Raw genomic sequence first — 24,531 nt, 5'->3', positions numbered from 1 at the left:
TACAGTAATTGGGAAGGGGGTTACCAACAAATACCCCAAAAGCAAGTGACTTTGTTTTATACAAAGAACTAATTGGATTCTCCCTCAGATAGTAAAAGGGAAACCAATTTCTGTACCCCTTACATTCAATGCAAATACTCCAGGAAAGGCAGCTTATAAGTCAGGAAAAAAAAATAAGTAAAGTGGCTCAGAGCCCTTATGATTCAGTTTAAAATCAGAGCTGTATGACATTCAGCTATTCAACTAAACTAAATAATCAGAAATAGAAATCACCAATTGTATATAACATATATCAGACCCCATATAAGTCTAACAGGCTCTGGACAAAGTAATAATGAAATTGATGAGTTATTAGTAGGGAATATGCTAAAAACTTCTGAACTTCATAAGAAACACCACATAATCAGCAAAGGTTTAAAGAAAGGTTTTTCTACCACTTGGCAACAAGCCAAGGAAATTATAAGGAAATGTCTTACTTTGTTCTTTGTATAACCAAACACTATTACCTGCAAGGAGTAACTGAAAAGGTACCCAAAGAAATGAAATTTGGGAAATGTATGAGTTTATTTTGCAGAGTTTTGAAAATTAATGTGTGTGTACCATACCATAGATATGTATTCAGGATTTCAAAGGGCAATTGCATTAATTTCTAAAAAGGCTGATTCTGTAATTACACATTTATTAGAATGTATGGCTAATATCGGCATACCTGTTCAAATTAAGACTGTCAATGTTTCTGCATGTGCCTCTAGTAAAATGAAACAATTTTTATATATTACAATATAAAGCATATTACAGATATACCACGCTGTCCTACAGGACAGTTACAGAGATATCTAATCACAATTTTAAAAAGAAGTTTAACAAACACAAAGTAATAACAAAGACTCCCAGAGACAGATTACATGTGTTTTTATTAACTTTAATCTTTTAAATGCTAATGAGCAGAATAATAACAAAAAACAGCCACTTAAAAATATTGGATTATGTAAAAGAATGCTGAAGTAAAGTAGTTTGTACAGCATACGTTTGTCTGAACTTCACAATGTAAAGCAGGAAATGTGTTACATTGGAGAAGCAGTTTTCTCTTTCTTTTAACTGGAGAAGAAAAGATATATATTACATCAAAAATAATAAAGATTAGATTTGACTAAGGAAGACCTCCAGAAGATCCAAGGTACAAATATGAAGGAAGAAACCAAGAATAAAAACAGAAAAGACGAAGTAAATGCTGACCTTTCTACTTGGGAACAGCTCTGAAACTGGTTGAGAGATGAATGTCTCCAGTCAGAGCTTCAGCTAAGCATGGCCAATAAATCTTGTTGGCCATAGAGTTCTCAAGGCTGATCATGCCAACCTTTCACATGATATAGATGGAATTTATATTAGTGTTTGAATATGCAGTCCAAAAAACTTATAAAGTTAAGAATTTGATGCCTCTTAATAAAGATGGAGAGAGGGAAAAAAGAATTTGATGCCTCTTTCCTTTTCAAATAACGAAATTATGTGCACTGAACACTCCATACATGTGCTATTGCACAAATGTATATTACCTTTGAATATTTGTGTATTTGCATATCAAAAGTACAAGACCACAAGGAAGACACAAACAGCTCAGGTGGTTCAACCTCACTATCTGCCTTGATGGCTATTTTCTCAAAAATTTGCATCCAGAAAAACATGTATACAGCTAACTAGATCATCCAGCATATCAGATTGTTCTAGTCAGGACTTCAGTTAACTTCTGTACCTTCTATCACTCAGATGGACAGCAGATGATAGGTTTCTCAAGACTAGCCAACATCCAAATTTTCTATGGACTTCCCCAAAAGATTCCATCACTCCCAGACATTAAGAAGAAACTTTAAGAGAATAACATCTGTGAGCTTAGAATTTTTCAAGACCTATTTTAATAGGGTTCTGAAATGCTTCAAGGGCTAGGAGGGATTCTAGCCCACCAAACAGTTAGCAGAAGATGCTTAATAGGATAAGGGGGAGGTGGCCCTATTTGGATGTAGATTTTTGGGGGTGATTCCAATCTTTGTTGTCAGGTTATCAGCAGTCTAGTCTGAAATATAAAACACGAATCAGTAACTGCAGTCCAATCCAATCAGCAAACACCAAACAGGAATCAGTAGCAGCTGCTCAATCCACAAAAAAAACTGCAAGGCTCAGTCAAATTGTTACAACCAGCTGAAGTGGCAAGAAGTTGCCATAATACCACTAGAAGTTCTTTGGCACATTTCTTTCTACAAAGTCATGACAAGCAGAGACCAGCAAAGACTAGCAAAGCTTTGCAAGGTGTACCAAACTCTCTCTGGGGTTATAGTTATATGATTTCTAAACATCAAGGGCCCTTCAAATGTCCACTCCAGCAAAACGTAATTTAACTTTTCACAGGACTTCCAGAAAAATACTAAGTGTCTCTTCTTAATAAAATATCCTCCTAGGTGCATGCTTCAGCAAAACATCCTCTCACAAGACAGTTTCCAGAAAAATATTGCATAACACAACTGAGTCTCTGAAGAAACCAGAAATTTCTATTTCATATTTCCATTTTCAAGAGGTGGGGTGGCTGGTTTTGGGTTGATTGATGGGTGATGAATGTTTGTCATTGCTCAAGAGATAACTGGGTTGGTTACAAGTTGTTGATGGTCTTGGTTAGGGAGGAAGCAAAGTGAAAGAGGTTAGATTCAGGGATCATTTTTTCTCTTTCCTTTCCTTTCCTTTCCTATATACTTTGTCTCTTCTAACTAGTATTAGGAACAGAGGGTGGTGAAGGGATGAAAAGAAAAGAGAGAATATAGGAATGATAGAATGAAAGGGTAGATTGTTGGAATTACTTTTAAAATAAATGGCTTTAAAAAGCCAAATATTTTGCATTTGATATGAACTTTGTATATTGCTGCAGATCTAGGATTATATATCACTACAACACACTATCTTTAACTGTTATTTTAGGTATTTTGCATTAAATCTCATTTTAAAATGCAATGTTAAGTTCCAGTCCTTTTAAAACCTGTTATTTCCAGCAGTTTAGGATAATTAAGAAATACAAATTAATAGGTAGTCAATCAAACTTATGCTCATGTTAGGTTCCAGTTTAATTAATTTCAGAACTATACTTTCAAGGTTAAACAGGTAGTAGATAGCTAGAAACAAGCTCTTTACAAACATACTGTCTTTGAAAAGTCAGAGATCTACAGAGTGTGGTACTTAGAGTTGTTTTATTAGCATGAGGCTTTTCATGACAGTGAGATGGCAGCTCCTGGCAGCATCTATATTAGTCACAGAAGATGATGAGCATCTAAGAACCTCCTTATGGTGCTTGCATCAATGTGGTACATCTACCACTGGACAAGAAACTATACTTGCACTGAACCAGTGCCTGGAGCAGACATTGGGCACCAGCTCCACACCCATGCCCACAATACCCAGAGAAAGCCAGACTCCTAGGTGCTCTAAAACACTCAGGATCAGAGGTGAGGAGGCCACACATCTGCTCAACATCTGTCCCAACACCTGGAGTAACTGGGTTCCCCAGTATCCAGGAAAATAGGAATTCTCACCCAGCCAGAGTCATGGGTCCCGTCTGGTCTGAACCAGTGGGCTGAGGAGACCTAGGGCACTGGCTCTGCACCCTGTCCCACAACACTGAGAGGAAGCCCAACTCCCAAGTGCTCTAACATGCCTAGGCTCAGAGGTGAGGAGGCCACAATATCTGCCCCCAAAGCCAGAGTAACTGGGTCCCCCAGGATCTAGAGGCACAGAAACCCCCACCAGCCAGTGGCACAGGTTCCTTCTCATCTGAACCAGTACCCTAGCAGACCTTTGGATCTAGCTCTGTACACACTCCTTCAATACACAGAGGGAGCCCAAATCTCAGGTGCTATAAAACACCCAGGATCACAGGAGAAGCCACAACATCTGCCCCAACATCCACCCAACACCTGGAGTAACTGGGTCCCCAGGATTCAGGGATGCAGGAACCCCTGCCCAGCCAGGGTCAAGTGTTCTTTCCAGTCTGAACAAGTGCCCCAAGCAGACCTTGGGCCCTGGCTCCACACTGTTACCACAATACCCAAAGGAAGTCTAACTCCCAGGTGACTAACATGCCCAGGATCAGAGGTGCTCTGAAATGCCCAGGATCACAGAATCACAGGACACAGAGGAAGCTCAACTCCCAGAGATCCGACACAACCAGTATCTCAGGATCATAGGATCTGACAATCATAGAATCTGAGACAGCTGAACTCTGAGGTGCTCTGACACAAGCAGGATCACAGGAGAAACAGGCTACACTCAGAGACAGCAAGGGAAGGTAACATAGAAATAACCAGATGGCAAGAGGCAAGCACAAGAACATAAGCAACAGAAACCAAGGCTATTTGGCATCATCAGAATCCAGTTATTCCACTACAGCAAGTCCTGGCTAGCCTACCATACCAGAAAAGCAAAACTTGGATTTTAAAATTACATATCATGATGATGATAGAGGACTTTAGGAAGGACATAAATAACTCCCTTAAAGAAATACAGAACACAGGTAAACAAATAGAAACACTTGAAGAGGAAACTATACCCTAGCAAAAGCAAGAAAGTAATTTTCTCTAAACAAACCCAAAAGAAGATACCCACATAAAAATAATTCCAAGACTAACAACAAAAATAGCAGAAAGTAACAATCACATTTCCTTAATATCTCTTAATATCAATGGACTCAATTCCCCAACAAAAAGACAAACTGATTGATAAGTATACAGAACCCTTCATTTTCCTTCATACAGGAAATACATCTCAGTGACAAAGATAGACACTACCTCAGCGTAAAAGGCTGGGAAAAAAATTTTCCAAGCAAATGGTACCAAGAAAAAAGCTGGAGTAACCATTCCAATATCAAATAAAATCGACTTTCAACCAAAAGTTATTCAAAAAGACAAGGAAGGACACTTTATACTTGTCAAAGGAAAAACCTATCAAGATAAACTTTCACCCTTGGAAGGGAATAGGGAGGCAAAGTTTAGAATAGAGGCTGAAGGAACGCCCGTTTGGAGCCTGCTCCACATGTGGCCCATACATATACAGCCACCAAACTAGATAAGATGGATGAAGCAAAAAGTGCAGGATGACAGGAACCAGATGCAGATCCCTCCTGAGAGACACAGCCAGAATACAGCAAATAAATAGGCGAATGCCAGCAGCAAACCACTGAACTGAGAATGGGACACCCGTTGAAGGATTCAGAGAAAGGACTGAAAGAGTTTGAAGAGGCTTGAGACCCCATATGAACAACAATGCCAACCAACCAGAGCTTCCAGGGACTAAGCCACTACCCAAAGACTATACTACATGGACTGACCCTGGACTCCGACCTCATAGGTAGCAATGAATAACCTAGTAAGAGCACCAGTGGAAGGGGAAGCCCTGGGTCCTGCCAAGATGGAACCCCCAGTGAACGTGATTGTTGGGGGAGGGCGGTAATGGGGGTAGGATGGGGAGGGGAACACCCATAAAGAAGGGGAGAGTGAGGGGTTAGGGGGATGTTGGCCTGGAAACCGGGAAAGGGAATAACAATTAAAATGTAAATAAGAAATACCCAATTTAATAAAGATGGAGAAAAATAAAAATAAATAAAAGAAAATATTCAATAAAAAATATAAACTTTCAATTCTGAACTTCTATGCTCCAAGTGCAAGGGCACCCACATTTGTTACTGTAAAATTATACAAAATATAACACTGTCTTTTACCCTACACTAGGTCCAGCACCATATCACACTGCTGATGGCTTTTCTCTGAGCCTGGGAACAATCTCTCTACCTATCTAGTTCCCAAAGCAGTTTGTCACCATGTCACAAATATACATCCCAATTCCTTGGTGGCCTAGTTTCTCCAGCCACCACATACCCTCTTGAACTTAAATTGCCACATGAAAGACCACACAGCACAATAACCTCTTACCTAATTAATAAGATATAATTGCCCATCTAGATAACGTACAATTTGCCCATCTAGACACACAAAATCCTGTACCCATCCATCCCTTCAAAATATTCCTAAGAACCTGTAAATGTACAGAGAGGAATCTTAAATTTGCCTTCATGTTCTCTCAGCTACTCTCTCTCTCTCTCTCTCAGGTCTCCTCTTCTCTCTAAAACTTTTCTCCTACCCATTCTTCCTTCTCATCCAATGGCGGTCTCATTCTATCTTGTTCCTGCCTTCACCTATATGACATAATCCTACACACATTAATAAAAGAAGCTTTACTAAAGTTCAAAGCACACATAGAACCTCAGGTAATACTAGTGGGAGACCCACTCTAATTAATGGACAGAGCGTGGAAACAGAAACTAGATAGGGACAAGGTGAAACTAACAAAAGTTATGAACCACGTGGATTTAACATATCTATAGAACATTTCATCCTAAAACAAAAGAATATATCTTCATCTCAGCACCTCATGGTACCTTCTCCAAAACTAACCATATAATCAGTCACAAAACAGACCTCAACAGATACAAGAAAATTGAAATATCCGCTGCAGTCTATCAGATAACCACAGACTAACACTGGTCTTGAATAATAACAAAATACAACAGAAAGCCCAAATATATATGGAAGTTGAATAACACTCTATTCAATGATAACTTGGTTAAGGAAGAAATAAAGAACTAAATTAAAAACTTTTTAGAATTTAATGAAAATGAAGACACAACATACCCAAACTTATGGGATTAATAGAAAGCAGTGTTAAAAGGAAAACTCATTGCTCTGAGTGCACCCAAAAAGAAACTGTAGAGTATACAGTAACAGGTTCACAGCATACCTGAAAAGTCTAGAACAAAAAGAGGCAAATACACCCAAGAGGAATTGACTGTAGGAAATAATCAAACGCAGAACTGAAATCAACCAAGTAATAACAAAAAGAACTATACAAAGTGTCAACAAAACCAGGAGGTGGTTCTTTGAGAAAATCAACAAGGTAGATAAACCCTTAGCTGGACTAACCAGAGGGCACAAAGAGAGTATCCAAATTAACAAAATAATAAATGAAAAGGAAGACATTACAATAGACACTGAAGAAATTAGAAAAGTTATCAGATCCTACTACAAAAGCCTATACTTAACAAAACTAGAAAATTAGGAAAAAAACAGGCAATTTATTAAACAGATACCAGGTACCAAAGTTTAATCAGGATCTGACAATCCATAAACACTAAAGAAATAGAAGAAGTCATTAAAAGTCTTCCAACCAATAAAATCTCAGGACCAGATAGGTTTAGTGCACAATTCTATCATACCTTCAAAGAAGAACTAATACCAATACTCTTCAAATTTTCTCACAAAATAGAAACAGAGGAAAAAACTACACAATTTGTTCTATGAAGCCACAGTTATGCTTATATCTAAACTACACAAAGACCCAACAAAGAAAGAGAACTTTTTTCTTCTCTTTCCCTTATGAATTTCCCTTATGAATATCAATGCAAAATTACTTAATAGAATTCTCACAAACCAAATCCAAGAACACATCAAAAAGATCAACCATCATGATGAAGTAGCCTTTATATCACGGATGCAGTGATTGTTCAAAATATGTAAACCCATCAACATAATCCACTATATATACAAACTCAAATAACAAAAGACTTGATCATTTCACTAGATGCTGAGAAAGCATTTGAAAAACATTCAAGACCTCTTCATGATAAAAGTCTTGGAACGATCAGGAACTCAAGACTCATACCTAAATATAGTAAAAGCAATATATGGCAAAACCAGTAAACATCAAACTAAATGGAGAGAAACTTGAAGCAATCCCACTAAAATCAGTGACTAGACATGTCTGTCCATTCTCTACCTATTCAATATAGTACTTGAAGTCCTAGCCAAAGCAATCAGACAACAAAGGGAGGTCAAAGTGATACAAATTGGAAAGGACGAAGTCAAAATATCACTATTTGCAGATGATATGATAGTACTCTTAAGTGACACCAAAATATCCACCAGAGAACTCCTAAACCTTATAAACAACTTCAAACAGGGTGGCTTGATATAAAAGTAACTCAAATAAATCAGTAGTCTTCCTCTACTCAAAGGATAAACAGGATGAGAAAGAAATCAGGGAAATGACACCCTTCACAATAATCACAAATAATAAAAAATACCTTGGTGTGACTCTAACCAAATAAGTGAAAGATCTGTACAATGGGAACTTCAAGTCCCTGAAAAAAGAATTGAAGATCTCAAGAAATGGAAAGATCTCCCATGCTCATGGATTGGCAGATTGATATAGTAAAAATGGCCATCTTATTGAAAGCAATCTGCAGATTCAATGCAATCCCCATCAAAATTCCCACTCAATTCTTTATAAACTCAGAAAAGAGCTATTTGGAATGACAAAAACCTAGGAGAGCAAAAACTGTTCTCAACAACAAAAGAACTTCTGATGGAATCACCGTCCCTGCCCTCAAGCTGTATTACAGAGCAATAGTGATTAAAAACTATATGGTATTGGTACAGAGACAGGCAGGTAGATCAGTAGAATAGAATTGAAGACCCCAAAATGAATGTACACACCTATGGTCACTTGAACTTTGATAAAGGAGCTAAAACCAGCCAGTGGAAAAAAGACAGCATTTGCAACAAAATGTGTTGGTTCAACTGATGGTCAGCATGTAGAAGAATACAAATCCACAAGAATACAAATTGGTTCTTTGAAGTCTTGATGCCCCAGTGTAGGGGAATACTAGGGTGGGGAGGTGGGAGGGGTGGGGAGGTGAGTGGGGGAGCACTCTCATGGAGGCAGTAGTGGGGGAATGAGATTGGGGGTGTCTGTAGAGGAAACTAGGAAAGGGAATAGCATTTGATATGTAAATAAAGTAACCAATAAAAGAAAGAAGAAAAGAGAGAGGGGGGGAGGGAGAGAGGAAGGAAGGAAGGAAGGAAGGAAGGAAGGAAGGAAGGAAGGAAGGAAGGAAGGAAGGAAGAGAAACTTCCCTTGCCTTCACTGCTGAGAGTATGATGTATCCAAACTGGACGAAAGACACTCAGAGAAATCAACTCTGCAGCTTTGGAAGGGCAATGTAGGCAAGTCCTTCGGGCTAGGTAGCCAGCAACTCCTGTCATTTCTACAGTTTTGGAAGCTGCTTTCTCTATACTACCTATTTACTCAGGTAATACATAGCCTCAGGCTTCTAATAGGGTTCCTGACTGGATACTTACCGTCTCACAATTAAGCTTAAGTTGTTTATGATTTAAGAAAGTGTTTTAAGGTCTAAGAAGATATTTTTATGTTGGTAATACAAGTTATAATAAAAAATGATTTAGGTACAGAACTTTGAACTCACAAAGAAAGGCTAGACAGTAGAATACTGCAAGTATGGACTGAACATTGTGAATGTAATTCTTACCTGATAGTTTTCTTCATTGTTTTTATTATATATAATTTATTGATGTTAAAGAAACAGACTTTTATTAGACTAAAAGGAGGAGATGTAGGGAAAATTTCTTTTAAATATCACCTGTCAATTAAAAGCCTGTGATCTGTAGGAAAGGGCAGAATATAAGGTGGAAAAACTAGCAGAGAAAATGAAACTCTGGGAGATAATCAGGCATGGGAAAAAAATCCCCACCTGGACTCAGAGGAAGTTGGACATGTGAAACTGAAGAGAGGTAACTATCCATTTGGCAGACACAGAACAGTATAAATGAGTTAACTGATACAAGTTAAGAGATAGTTGGGAAACAGAACTAGCTTATAGCCTAGGCATTTATTCATAAATAATAAGCATCCAAGTCATTATTTGGGAACTGTGGCATGGGTAGAATAGCCCATGATTAATGACATGTGCTAGAAATGAATACCTAGACTTAACGATTAACAACTACTTTAAGACTATAAAAGAGCTGCTAACAGTATCTGCATTTCAAAAATGGGAAAACAAAATGGGCATAAGCAGATTTGTTTACACTGAAAAAAAAAACAGAATGAGAACTCAGGTATCTGGATACTGGAGTCTGATTGTTTGAGCATCAAGCTCTCTCTGCTGCCTCATTTATATGCTGAATCTCCTACAGAATTAGCAAACATTTGAACACCAAAACACAGGGCTTCTGATAAGTCCCCTTATGCTTTACTGTGGATGGCACATATTTTCCGTTTTTATCTCTACCTTCCTGTCCATGGTGTCTTAAGCACTTGGTTTGCCTAAGAAAGAGCTCATTTTTATACATAGATATTGTCTAAAATAGTGCTGGACTTTGTTGCTTTCCCTCATTTGTGGCACTTTAAGACTCTCGTAAGAACAAGCAAGGTTTCTTCATAGTTCAGTCATCACCACTAACATCTATCCTTCATTTTTAAGCCAGGTTCTTTAATGGAGATGTGTATGTACCCAGAAAGAGAGTTGATTAATTCCTACTTCTAGGACAAAACACCATTTCATGTCGAAGTATTAAAGGCAGATGACAGAGCAGGGTTTGTTGAACTTGGCAACAATGAGAGACAACCACTGTCACAAATTGCCATCATATCAAGAGATAACCACTATCTAGACCAGTGCCTATAAGAAGTATGAGGCATGGATACTCTAATACCTCCCAACCCTCTTCATCTGACAATAACCAGAGAGTGGGGAACCCTTGTACTGCAGTCAGTAGGGGCTGAGGTGAATCTTAAAAGGTTAAAGACCACAGTCATTGCTCCACTTAACATTTTTCCAATCAGTGTTTTAATGAGTGTCATATGCACATTGTTGCAAATTGGGTTTCTAATTTAAAGGACAGTTGACTAATTGTAGAACTTTTAACTCGGAGAAAATATAAATGTTTGCAGATGCTACTAAATAGCTGATCCCTCCCCAAACTAGCAATTATTCACCAACAGTGTTTACTCACCTTCAGCAGCAGAAGCTGCTTTTAATGTTCTAAAGTGCATTGATCAGGAAAAGGCACAAATTATGACTTGCTGTATTTGTTGCAACATGAAATGACTAGTGAAATGCGATATGATTTTGTAAGCACCAAAAGAATTGTTGCCTTGAATATCCTGTTCCTGTAGGAATGCTTAGTGTCTCTGTATTGCTAGTCTTTGTTACAGTTGCCTTTCTTTTGAATTTACACAGACTTTGTTATCAAGGAGTTTAGAGGGTATACTCCTGTTTTGTTTAACTGAGTCAAATTTCTGAAATAGGAATCTTGCTTGTAGCTCATAACCCTTTAGAAAGTATACGCTTCCTCCATAAAAAAAAAAGCCCAAATTTCTTTGATGAATTGAAAGCAAGCTTGATGAACTCTATGGAAAGCTACTTGGTGCAACGATTGTCTTTACCTACGTCATACAAAGACAGGTTGCTGGATTCATTATCAGTGCATCTGAGAGGAATGTTTTCTCTTCCCACTATGAGATCTATCTTAACTCTCCTATGGACTAAACTATAGTTTCCCAAACATTTAATCAAATCTTGTCTCCTGTGTAAAGCCAAACACACCCAGCCTTTTTTATCTTTCTAAATTGAGCAAACAGTAGTTGTTGGTGAAATGAACTAGAATCTAATGTCAAGCAACAGTAGTTTGGTGAAAGGAACCAGAGGCCAAATAAAAAAAGTCCTGGCCTCCACATCTCTAAACCCACATCTAAGTGGCCTTATGTCCTTCACACCCCTGAATAGACTATACTTCAGGAATTTGTCGAGAATTCTCACTATGAGATGCTAATGCCAACCATTTTTTCCAGAAAGTACTGAAAGAGATGGATGTTATTTAAAAAAAAATTCAATCACCATTTGTCTTAGTCCCTCCTTTGTGGGAGTGCCACAGTCAGCATTCTGAATTTACATACCATATGTAGTTAGTGAACACTGTCCAGGGCCAGTGTTATGTCTTAGGGGTAAGAGCACTAGCTACTCTTGCAGAGTTCAGAGTTCCCAGCATCCACAGGGGAACTCACAACCATCTATAACTTCAGTTCTAGGTGATCTAACGCCCTCTCATGTGCTACTAAATAGCTCATGTCTCCCGGGTATAGCAAGTGTTCACCAACAGGTTTACCCACCTTCAGCAACAGCTACTGCTTTTAATACTAGGCACATGGGGTACACATAAAATAAAAAAAAAACATCATCTAATGTCAAGCAACAAAGTGTGACTTATGGTGTCATCTAGCTCAGAAAGTTCCATGAGATGGTATATAATAAAGGGGACTCTACTATACTGAAAAGCTCTCATTTCATTCAATGCATCAGTTATGTTTCCACTAGATCCATTTTGCCATGGCAAAGTATAAAATTACGCATTGGACAGTTTACCTCTACTTTTAAATGTCTTCTGAGACGTACTTGAAAACTGCAACCCAAATAGTCCGAGCCGTTTCAAAGTTTATAAATAAAATCCCATATTTAGAAAACAGCATAATCAACTTCTTATAGTAATTAAAACATAAGATAATCTACAAGGAAAGAAAGAAAATAAAAGAGAGAGACCTTTTATTTCAAAAGTTAGCTTCCTATTGCCCTCAAACTAGAATTCAAGATATCTGGTATCAGAGTACAGTGGAAAATCAGAAGGCTCTAGATAGAGAGACATGGGCAGGGAACCGCACCAATGTGATCCCCGTTCTCCACCTCTGTATAATGTTGGGTCTAAGTTATGTGTAATGATGAAGAGAATCTAGAAATGTTGATCACAGTAAATGAAGAAGTGAAAAGAAGGATCAGTGACAATTCTATTTATTTAAAACACACTGTGATCCAATACAATTTATTTGCCATTCTATTCTTTTGGCATTAAGTGATCATTTCAACCTAACCTCTGCATGCTTCCAATACTCTCAAATTGTTCAGAAACTATGAAGTGAAGTAGCCCAATAAGTACATATTTCTATCGTTAAATTAATAAAACTACATTAATCAAAATATTTCTTGGATAACAATTTGTATTTCTTTTGGGGCAGTATGGTAATGTATGCTTGGTCACTTGATACTGATGTACCTTGATATTCTATCTTTAGTTGGTAAGCACCTGATGGTTTTATGTGTGTAATTCTTAAAGAAAGCAAAGCAAAAAATGTCTGAATTGATTTTAAATAATATAAATAGGAGAAAATAAAAATTCAACAGGTGACCATGGTATAATCCAAAGATAGAGTCCATAAAATTAACTGTTTGGAAAATAATAATATAGAAGTATACTTTAGTTAAGGAGAACAAAACTGCCTAATAACATAATCTCATAATGAACCCTATTGTTTAGTGTTTTGTTTTAAATAAGAAAGAGGAGAAAGAGAAGAAATGGAGAAAATAATATGAAGAAGGAGATGGGAAGGCAAAGAAGGGGAAAGGAGGAGAGAAGAGGGGATAGAAGGAGGGAAGGGGAGAGGAGGGGAGGAAAAGGAAGAGGGGAAGGAAGAGGAGGAAAGGAAAACAGTGTTTTCATGAGTACATTATTGGATGGAATAAGCTTCACTGAACTGAACTGCAGTCACAGTATATTTTCATTTTAAGAGAAAGAATTGTGTGTGATAGATAGAACTGAAGATTCTTAGAGATATTTGCGTTGAAAAGAACTTGAGCTAACTGACCGAACAGAAAGTATACCAGTTTATTAATACTAATATATACATTGAAAACCTCCCCTTAGGTACACACTAACCAAATTGATTCAGGCAACCCTATTGTGTTCTGATTCTCATTTGGTTTTGCAATACATATTTTAAAACAGGTTTTCTTAAAATTGGAGAAAGATGAGCTTGAAGACAAGATCTTATCCTCCAGAGATGAGTATGTGTCCATGGATCACTAAGAATACCATCTTCAACACTAGATCTAAAGAAATCTTCCTTTACATAGTGACAAAGACACATAGTCTGTTACTAAGAATTGGAAGGCCATCTCTTAGGTCATCAAAACGTTGGAAGGGGACACCCATCTTCAAAATTTTTGGTCCAGAATTTTTCCTCCCTTAAGGACATGCAGGGAAAAATAGACAGATTTGACTTAGAGATTTGACTGAGATTGGGAACCCCTGTGGAAGAGTTAGGGGAAAGATGAAGGTGTTGATGGGATTACAACCCCACAGGAAGATCAGTATTAACTAACCTGGACCATTCAGATCTCACAGAGACTAAATCACCAACCAAAGAGCATACAGGGGCTAATCCATGGACCCTGGCACATATGAAACAGAGTAATGCTTTGTCTGGCCTTGGTCAGAGAGGATGCACTTAATCCTGTAGAAATTTGATGCCCCAGGGAAGTGGAATGTTGGCTAGTATAAGGTGGGGGTAGGTGGGTAAATGGGGAGGACTCTCTCAGAATCATAGGAGAGTGGAGGGCATGAAGAACCCTGGGATGGGGAACAGGAAGAGGGGCAATATTTGGAATGTAAATGAATAAAATAATTTAAAAATATAAACCCGCTGTTAACATAGTGAAGAACGTGTCCTTCACTATGGACAAGTATCTTTTGGGTATATGCTCACAAGAGGTAAAGCTGGGTCTTCAGGGTACAACTATTTCCAGTTTTCTGAGGAACCAACAGATTGGTTTCCAGAGTGGTTGTACAAGTTTGCCATCCTATCAGCATTGAAGGAGTGTTCTGCTTTCACCACATCCTTGACACTGTGCGCTGTCTTTTGAGTTTTTTATCTTAGCCATTCTTTTTGGTGTAAGGTTTCCATCAGGGTCATTTTGATTTACATTTCCTGATGACTAAGGATGTTAAACATTTCTTTAAGTGTTTCTCAGCCTTTTGATGTTCCTCTGTTGAAAATTCTCTGTTTAGCTCTGTACCCCATTTTTTGATTTGGTTATTTGGTTTTTTGTTGTCTTATTTCTTGAGTGCTTTGTATATCTTGTGTCTGAGCCTTCTCTCAGATGAAGAGTTAGTGAAGAACTTTTACCATTCGTTAGACTGCAGTATCATCCTACTGACAGTGTCCTTTGCTTTACAAAAACCTTTCAGTTTCATGAGTTCCCATCTATTAATTCTTGAATTTCGTGCCTGAGCCATTAGTGTTCTATTTAGGAAAATTTCTCCTGTGCCAATGTATTCAAGGTTGTTTCCTACTCCCTTTTCAATTAAATTCAGTGTGTCTGGTTTTATGCTGAGGTCTTTGATCCACTTGGAGTTGAGTTTTGTGTGGGTTGGTAAATATGTATCTATTTGCATCCTTCAAAATGCAGACATCCAGTTAGACCAGCACCATTTGTTGAAGATGTTCTCCCTATTCTATTGTATGGTTTTGGCCTCTTTGTCAAAAATCAGTGTCTGTATGTGTGTGGGTTTATTACTGGGTCTTCAATTTGATTCCATTGATCCATCTGTTTGTTTTTATACCGATAGCATTAAGTTTCTATTACTGCTGCTCTCAGTACAGCTTTATGTTAGCGATGGCGATGCCTCCATGAGTTCTTTTACTGTTCAGGATTGTTTTGGCTATTCTGAGTTTTCTGTTTTCCATATGAAGTTGAGGGTTGTTCTTCTAAGTTCTGTGAGGAATTGTGTTGGAATTTTGATGGGAATTGTATTGAATTTGATAAGATAGCCATTTTCACTATGTGAATCCTACTGATCCATGAGCATGGGAGATCTTCACATCTTATGATAACTTCCTCAATTTTTTTCTTCAAGGACTTGAAGTTCTTGTCATGAAGATCTGCCACTTACTCCAAGGTATTTTACGTTATTTGTGCCTATTGTAAAGGGTACTGTTGTCCTAAGTTCTTTCTCATCTGGTTTATCTCTTGTGTAGAGGAGTTCTACTGATTTCTTTGAGTTAACTGTGTATTCATCCACGTTCCTGAAGATGTTTTTCAGTTGTAGGAGTTATCTCATAGAATTTTGTGGGTCACTTATGTATACTATCTTATCATCTGTGAATAGTAATACTTTGATTTCTTCTTTTCCAATTTTTATCCTCTTGATCTACTTTAGTTGTCTTACTGCTCCAGCCAGGACTTCAAGTACTATACTGAAGAAATAGGGGAAGAGTGCACACCCTTGTCTTGTCCTGACCTTAGTGGAAATGCTTCAAGTTTCTCTCCATAATTTGATGTTGGTGATTGACTTGCTATATATTGATTTTATTGTGCTTAGTAGGTATGCCCCTTGTATCCCTCTCTCTCTCCAAGGCTTTTATCATGTTGGATTTTATCAAATGCTTTTTCAGCATCTAGTGAGGTAATCATGCTGCTTTTCTGATGTATTTGTTCTCCTTCTAAAATGTTAACATATGTAGGCCATCTAGAGATGCTGTTTAAAGCTTATATAATTGGTGTTAGTGTTAATTGCTTATATTTCTCTAATATTTTCCTCTCAAAAATAATTTTCAAAATACATATTAACAAAAATACATTAAGAGAATACAATTGTACTTCCTTTTGAATTATGTATATGATTAATTTTTCTATAGTCATCCATCGCTTCTGATTGCTTCCCCCTCCTTCTATTCTTTCATTCCATTTAGGTTGCCACCCTATGTGATGATACTGTCTATATTAGAGTGTGTCTCCACTCAACTTGCTGCACCACATACACCAATCTTCCCTGGAAACAACCTTACAGACATAATTAAGAGATACTTTATACCATGTTTTCGACATCTATGGATTTATTCAAGTCAGTGCCAAGAATAAAACATCATAGTATTTTTATTATTAAATATTTTTCAAAATCAAATATGTGTATTATACTACCAGCAGTCTCAAACACTGAGTCTGTCAACAAAGGTTTCTAGGCATGCTAATCTTAAAGGGTGTGAAAAGGATTGTCCATGAACTTCAAATGTGGCAGTCAAAAACAGCTTTCATCAGAGGGTGTTGGCAGAATTTGGGGGAAGAAAGTATGTAGATTAGAAAAATAAAATTTAAAAGGGGGTCACAAAGGGCCTGGATCATTCGTGCAGAAATTCATCTAGGGTGATTGTAGTTATGGGAGGCTAATTTGGTTTATGGTTTTATTTTACCTGTGGGACTTGTTTCTATGCTTTAAGATGGCAAATATGAGCTGTCACATGAGACGGATCCAGCAGAGGGGAAAACTAGTGAATAGTCTGACTGAAGAATAACTTTGAAAGATCAGCAGATCACCTAAGACAGCAGAAAGAGGAATGGCTGTATTTCAATGGAAGGTATAATGAAACTAGTGTTGCCTGCTTTTCCATATGCTTCTCAAAGCCACCTTGCTCTGGATTTCCAGACAGACCCTGATTCTATAATAAAACATCAGAGGCATGCTGGAATCTTTTCTCTGACAGAACAGTCTGCTGATGAATTAAGTGTGAATGAAACAGATACAGATGGTCTGAATTTAAATAGAAATAAACATGAATTATAAAATTGGAAGAGGAAAACTGCCCTAGGAAAAATTGTTCCGTGTCAACTGAAAATTGCTTGGAACATTAATTTTCCAGCCTAGCTTAATATTCCCATCTATTACCCAGCTCATTCAACCTGCTCCCAATTTGTCTGTAGAGATGACATTTGTCAGTCCTCTGGGGCCTACAGAACAGGTCTGGGGAAAACATGGAGGCTGAGATTTCTGGGAAGGAGTGACTTGTGTAGGCATTTATTAGTCAGCATGAGATCTGTGACGATGCTGGTGAGAAATGAATGGGTTTGGCATGTCCCAAGGATGTTCTTCCCATAACCTACTCAGACACACATGCAGCAACATGTCATGGTAGAAAAATGCATTGTTTTCAAAGTCATTATTACCTGCGTCAGAACCCTACAAACACCATAGGCCAATTATATGCTTAGTCAAATGAAATTACCCCAGACCCTCAGTTGTGTATCTGGAAGTCGGGAGTAAAAAGGTCAATCTGACACTTGAATTAACACTAGGCTTCAATAAGCCTATGAATATAGAAAAGACAGAATATTTCTGAAGGCAGTTACACAGAGGAAATATAAGTCAATTTCCATGCTGAGGAAACTATGAAGACCTCCAAAGTAGTCTGGAGAGTATATCAGTGATTTATATATTTATGTATTTATGTATGTATGTATGTATGTATGTATTTATTTATTTATTTATTTATTTATTTATTTATTTACTTTCCTGGTAGCTAAAGTAGAGAGCTTTGAGTTGTGATTCTAGGCAAGATTCAGACATAGTCTTAAGAACTTTTTGGTTACTGTATTAGTCAGGGTTCTCTAAAGTCACAGAACTTACAGAATATCTCTCTATATTAAGGGAATTTGTCATGATGACTTACAGTCTGTAGTCCAACTACCCCAACAATGATTAGCCTTGAATGGGAAATCCAAAAATCTAGTAGTTGCTCAGTCCCACGAGGCTAGTATGTAGATTCTAACAGATATGCTGTCAAGTAAATGCAAACAGGGGAAGAAGAGTGATTCTTCTTTCTTCTAATGTCTGTATGTAGGTCTCCTGAAGAAGGTGTGGCCCAGACTAAAGGCGTGTACCACCACACCGGAATCTGGAACTTGTTTTGTCCCAGGCTCACCTTGAACTCAGAGAGCTTCTTGCTTTAGTCTCCTGGGATTAAAGGTGTGTACTCCCTTGTCTGGGCCTAAGCTTTTCATAGCCACTATGCCTTAAGATCTCTATGCCAAGATCCAGGTCAGAAAGTTGTGTCTTCTAGCCTCAAGATCTGGATCCCAAGTGTGCCCTCCAATTCTGGATTGTAGTTCATTCCAGATATAATCAAGTTGACAACTAGGAATAGTCATTACAGTTATATTTAGGAAAAACTATAGCAAAGACTGGATTAGAAAAAGAATATGTATACATGCTCAGTGTGAGATAAACCCTAGCAAAGCTTCCTCAACTGTCTGTTTTTTACTTGCTCAGTTCTCACCCTTACAGAGCCACAGTACCTTTACAAATGAAATAATAAATGATAATGTAATTACAATATTAGAATGATGATCTGAAGACTGGAGAGATGAGTTTGTGGTTAAGGATACACACTTCTCTTTCAGAGAACCTGAATCTGTTCCCGGTACCCACATGGAGGTAATCCATGACTGCCTATACCTCTAGCTTAGAGGACCCAATACATATTCTGGAATAACAAGCACATCACAAGTGCATACCACATACCAACTAACATATACCATAACCTTATCCAGAGAAATTAGTTAATAAAATTATTATTAAAATGCTGATTTACCACAGTGGTATACTGTCTGCGAGATGAGCTAGGTCACTGGTGGCCCAAAGCTTGTGGAAATAACAAACTGATAATTTATGGGGCTTAAGACCCACTCCACAAAAAGGAACCAATAACTAACACTGCTTGGATGACTCTGAGAGTCGATATCCCAAGGACCATGGATAAAACCAAATTCTACTAGTATTTACAATTAAAAAGAAAACCCAATAAACAAGTAAACCAGAAACATATTGATAAAATGACTCCTAGTGATAATATGTATACTCATATATTAGTCATAATCAGAGAAGTTTCCTTCTACAGCAGATGAGAACAAACATAGAGACCCACAGTCTGACATTACACAGAACCTGAAAGACCTTGGAACACTCAGCCTTAAATACGATGATGTCTCCATCTAATCCCTCCTCTCAGAGTCCATGGAACCCAGTGGAAAGGGACAGCAGAACAAAGGGATGGAGGAAAACAAGACAACAAAGTCCTCTAAATCAACAAGCTCAGACCGACTTGCAAGAACTAAAGAATCATGCTTGCACGGGTCTATATACCAGGTCCTCTGCATATGTATTCTAGCTTCCAACTAAGTGCTTTTATGTCGATATGAGTTACTTCTGATTCTTGTGCCTTCTCTTGGGCTCTTTTTCTTTTGTTGGTTTATCTTGTCAAACTTTGATGTGATTAATTTTTGTTTTATCATATTATATATTTTTGAATGAATGAATGAATGAATGCCTAGCTATTGTAGTAAAGGTTAGCAACTGAACTGTCATTTAGACCTGCTGGGATAGGAAAAGTCAGTTTTGTCCAAGAGAGTAACACTGTATATATCAACCACTCAAGGGCAGGCTATACATTCAGTCCAAAATAAAATGAACTCCACAGTTGTGCAGTTATGTGTGCGTGCATGCATATGTATGTGTTTATTTGGCTACATTTTGGTGGTTTAGATTGTGTGTGTGTGTGTGTATCTGTGTGTTTGTGCATCTGTGTCTGTGTGTGTGGTTTAATTTTGTTTTCACGTTTTAGGGGGTGGTTGTTATATTGGGGTTTTGTTTGTTTGTTTATTTGTCTGAGAAGTGAAAGTTGCATGAGGAGGGAAAGAGGATCTGAAGGAAATTGGATTACATGAAGAATATGATCAAAATACATTTAAATTTAAAAATTGTTCTAAATAATAAAAAATAAAAACAACAAAAAATACTGATCTGAAATGACTTACTATCTTTTGTAGAACTCTCTCTTAAAATAAGGGAAAATAAGGTAAATGTTGAAAGAGGATTAAAATATTTGTTCAGTTCCAGATCCAAATTAATGCTTCTATTCTAAGCCATAGAAACTTGTGTTGTCTCCCTAGTTCATGGTATAATATTAGGTGGTGATTAAAGGAAACAACATGGACAAAGTACACTTGTGTGAAGCAAAGAACTCCTTCAGTAAAATAATAATAATAATAATAATAATAATAATAATAATATGAATCATCTCCTTGAGTCAGCTGAGAGAAGCCATGTAACAAACTCACAGACAGTTGGACATAATAGTTGCTAAGTCTTACATTAAAATGTTTTTCTAAAAGGAAACACTAAGCTAGCATGTACTTTTTAATAGTTATATATATATATATATATATATATATATATATATATATATATGCAACATCTGTAAGATCTAATGATGAGCTTAATTGTTCATATTCCATTCTTTAATGGAGCATTATGTGATCACAATAGAAAATTTAGATCAATTAAAATATAATATGAAAATATGATTTCTGCTGGTGAAAATTACCCAGAGCGTGCACTTTTTATTCCTAACTCTATTTCTTCTTTAAAGCATGCTCATCAAGAGAGAATAGCTTGGCCATCTAGATATAAACAGAGCTTAGGTTCCTGCTTTCATATTAAATATCTATAGAATATAGGAATGCTTAGCTCTAGATTACTTAAGAATAGTAAACTTCTAACACTTTGCCAGGTGTTTGTTGTTTCTTTGAGAAAGGACCTCAATAACATTGCTTGACTAGCTTTGGAGTTCTGATTTTTCTAATCTCAACCATCCAAGTGCTAGAGTTACAAGTAACTTTATTTATTGTGTTTTGTTATACTATTTATTTATTTATTTATTTATTTATTTATTTATTTTACACTTCAGATTTTATTGCCCTCCCAGTAAAAACTTTAACTATCAAGGGCCAAAGCAATCCTCCACATACAATAAAAAACATTGAGACCAAAATTCTGTAAAATAGACTTTGCTATATAAATTTGTGAATTATTGGATCCTACAGTAGGAACTTCTGAGAGGGAGTAAATGTGTCATATTGCCAGATTCAGAATGATTTGGAGAAGAAGATATATGGACATGAACAAACCAGCTTCTAACCCCATCAGAATCTACAGTGCTAAGTGTATTCATTACATTCTTATTGGTTTGACAAAATATCTGATAAAGGTTTGTTTGGGCTCACAGTTTGAGGGTAAAGTCAATCATGGCAGGGCAGGCACAGCAGTAAGAGTGGCTGTAGGTTGGCCACAGAAACCTAAAGGATCTGGGCACTTTGCATCTGCAGTCAGGAAGCAGACAGAGAGGAATGCTGCTGCTCCACTCACTTGCTTTCTCTTTTCTCTGTTTTATTTAATTTAGCATCTGAGCCAAGGGATAGTTGTTCTCCCATTATACTCAGTCTTCCCACCTTTGTCAAGCCCCTCAGGAAAAACACTTCTAAGGCAGACCTGGAGATATCTCAGTGCGACCCTAAATCCAATTAAGTTGGTAATAAGGATTAAATGGCACACAGAGTGACATCCATGACAAAAACTCATGACACAATGTAAGTCTAGGCAACTCAAAACAGTGACAACACTGACTTAACTATATAACAGTTGTGCTTTCTGGCGTTTCCACCCATAAGCTGTACCAAACAGTTACTAGCAGTTCCTCTTTAGATGGAATAATAGCATCAACTTTACTTAATCACTTACAAGTCTATAGAATATGAATAATATTTTCTGAAAAATTCTTAGATGTTTCTATTTTATTACTGTTATAATTATTGTTACTAAAATATTTAACTCACTATAAATACTAATTATGTTATTTCATCATCTAAATTCTAAATAAAAGTATATGCAGTTGGCTTTGCTGGATGTCCCAAAAATAATGAATACTGTTTCTGCTTCAAATAACAGAAAATTATTTACAGAACTATATGCTCTGTAAAACAAAACATTAATTTTTTTAAATTTTTTATGAATTTCACATTGTACACTCTAATCCTACTCATCTCACTGACGCTTTGCATTTTCCTCCTGCCCTTGCAACCTCCTCATCAAAAGAAAATTAAAAAATTAAAAAGTTAAAAACAAAACAACAAAAACCCCAGCTCATTGTGGGAGCTGTTAGTGTGTCTCTCTGTGTATTACAAACATGTATCATACACTTTTGTCCACATGTGAACATCTCTTATTTCTTTGGAGACTTGGTTGTGTCGTATGGTGTTTTCTGGAAATTGTCTTACGAGAGGAAGTGTTTGCTGAAGCAGACAGGTAGGAGAATATTTTTCTGAGAAAAGACTCACAATCTATTTCTAGAAGCAGCCTGGGAAAAGGGCATGTGATGTTTTGGTAGAAGAGATACTGAGAACACGTAAGGCTTAGAAAGGGTATAAATATAACTCAACAGACAATGGAGAATGCTGTGTGCTATTGGTTCGCCTTGCCATCTTTGCTGGTGATCACTTGTCCTGACTTCATAAAGAGAAACACATCAAAGAACTTCTGGTGGAATGCCATCAGCTTCTTGCTGCTTCTATGGATTGGACTCATTGATAGAGCCATGGTTTCTTCTGGATCAAACTGTAATTGCTGATTTGTAAATGGTGTTTGTGAGTGCTGCTGTTGCTAAGTCGTGTGAACTAAACTGCTGATATCCTGACAACACAGATCGGATTCGCTCCAAAGAACCATTTTTAAATAGGTTCACATCCTGTTAATCTTTCCTTTCCACTACCTCTGGTGGGTAGGGGGCTAGAAGGGAGGTAAAAGCATTTAAGAACTCTTATTAAAGTAGGTTTTAAACAAATATAAGCCTACACCCACACATCTTTATTTGCAAATGTTCATTGCAGTAGTCGTTGGTATAGTTCGAGGCCTCAGGCTTCTACTATACTATCAGTACTGGACCCTCACTAGGACTCCTCCCAGATGCCCTGTTGTTGGCCTGTGTCATGGAGATTCTGTAGTTTTGGATCTGTAGGATTGGCCCCTTCACACATTCCAAAACTTCGTGGATGAGATAGATGTTGGAGTGGGCCAACCAAAAGCCCTGGATCTGGGTATTAGATGATTTGGTCATTTCTTCTATATCTACACCAACAGGACTAGCTCTCCAGCACTTCACAGGCTAGGTCACCCAATGCTGCAGCTGGCAAGGGGTAGGGCCAGATCATCTGCCTCTACACCACCAGGGCCAGCTCTACTGTCCTGTTGAGGCAAGGTACAAGGCCTGCTCCCCCAATTCTGTAGCCAAAAAGGGCAGTACCAGCTCTCCCTGTCTGCCACAGATAGCATGAATGCCTTATCCAAGCCAGCATGTGGCAGATATGTGGTGAGATGCGCTCTTTGCTCTTCTGGGCACATACATTGAGACAGGCTCAAGCCTGTTCTCAACACCAGAGACAGCTCTACTGTGCTCCAGTCAAGGCATAGGGCTAACCCTCTGGAGCTGACAAGAGGTGAGACCAGCTCTCCAGAGGGCCAAAGCCAGTGAAGGCAGGGCCAGCTCAGCACAACCCTCAGCCATCAGCATGGTCCCAGATGGCAGCCCAACCAAGCACAGCCCGGAAATACCAGCATGAACTTTGATGGTAATAGAGTCATAGACATTACCACAGACTCTTGCTCTTTCATGGCCAGAGATCTAGACCTGACTCTCAGTAGCAGCACGGGCTGAGACTTCTCCATGGCTTCAGTGTCAGGACAGACTAGTCACATCAGGCTATTTCTTTCCACCCCATGTCTCTACTTCTGACTCTCTTCATAGTGCTCAAACAGGTATGCTTCTCTTTTCTCTCACTCTATCACATATTCATACATCAAGGCAGCAGCCTCGTCCAATCTTTTAAAATTAGATGCTAACAAAGGTTGTGTCTTACATAAACCAATTTGAGAGTTCCTAATATTCAAAGAATAAAAGATAGAAACCCTTCATATAATAACTTAGACATAGTGTCCCTATTTAAACGTATCAGCTTCCCACAGAGACACAAAATTTTAAGTTACTCTGTATTCAGAAAATTTGATCCACCTATTTTTATCTATAGTATGCTTATGGTTAATTGCCTAATGTTTGGCTCTCAAGAAATTTGTGCTCCTTTTGGGCATGAATTCAGGC

This window comes from Rattus norvegicus, chromosome 5 (assembly GCF_036323735.1).
Source record: "Rattus norvegicus strain BN/NHsdMcwi chromosome 5, GRCr8, whole genome shotgun sequence".
NCBI classification, from domain to species: Eukaryota; Metazoa; Chordata; class Mammalia; order Rodentia; family Muridae; genus Rattus; species Rattus norvegicus.
Note: the sequence above shows the minus strand (reverse complement) of the source record.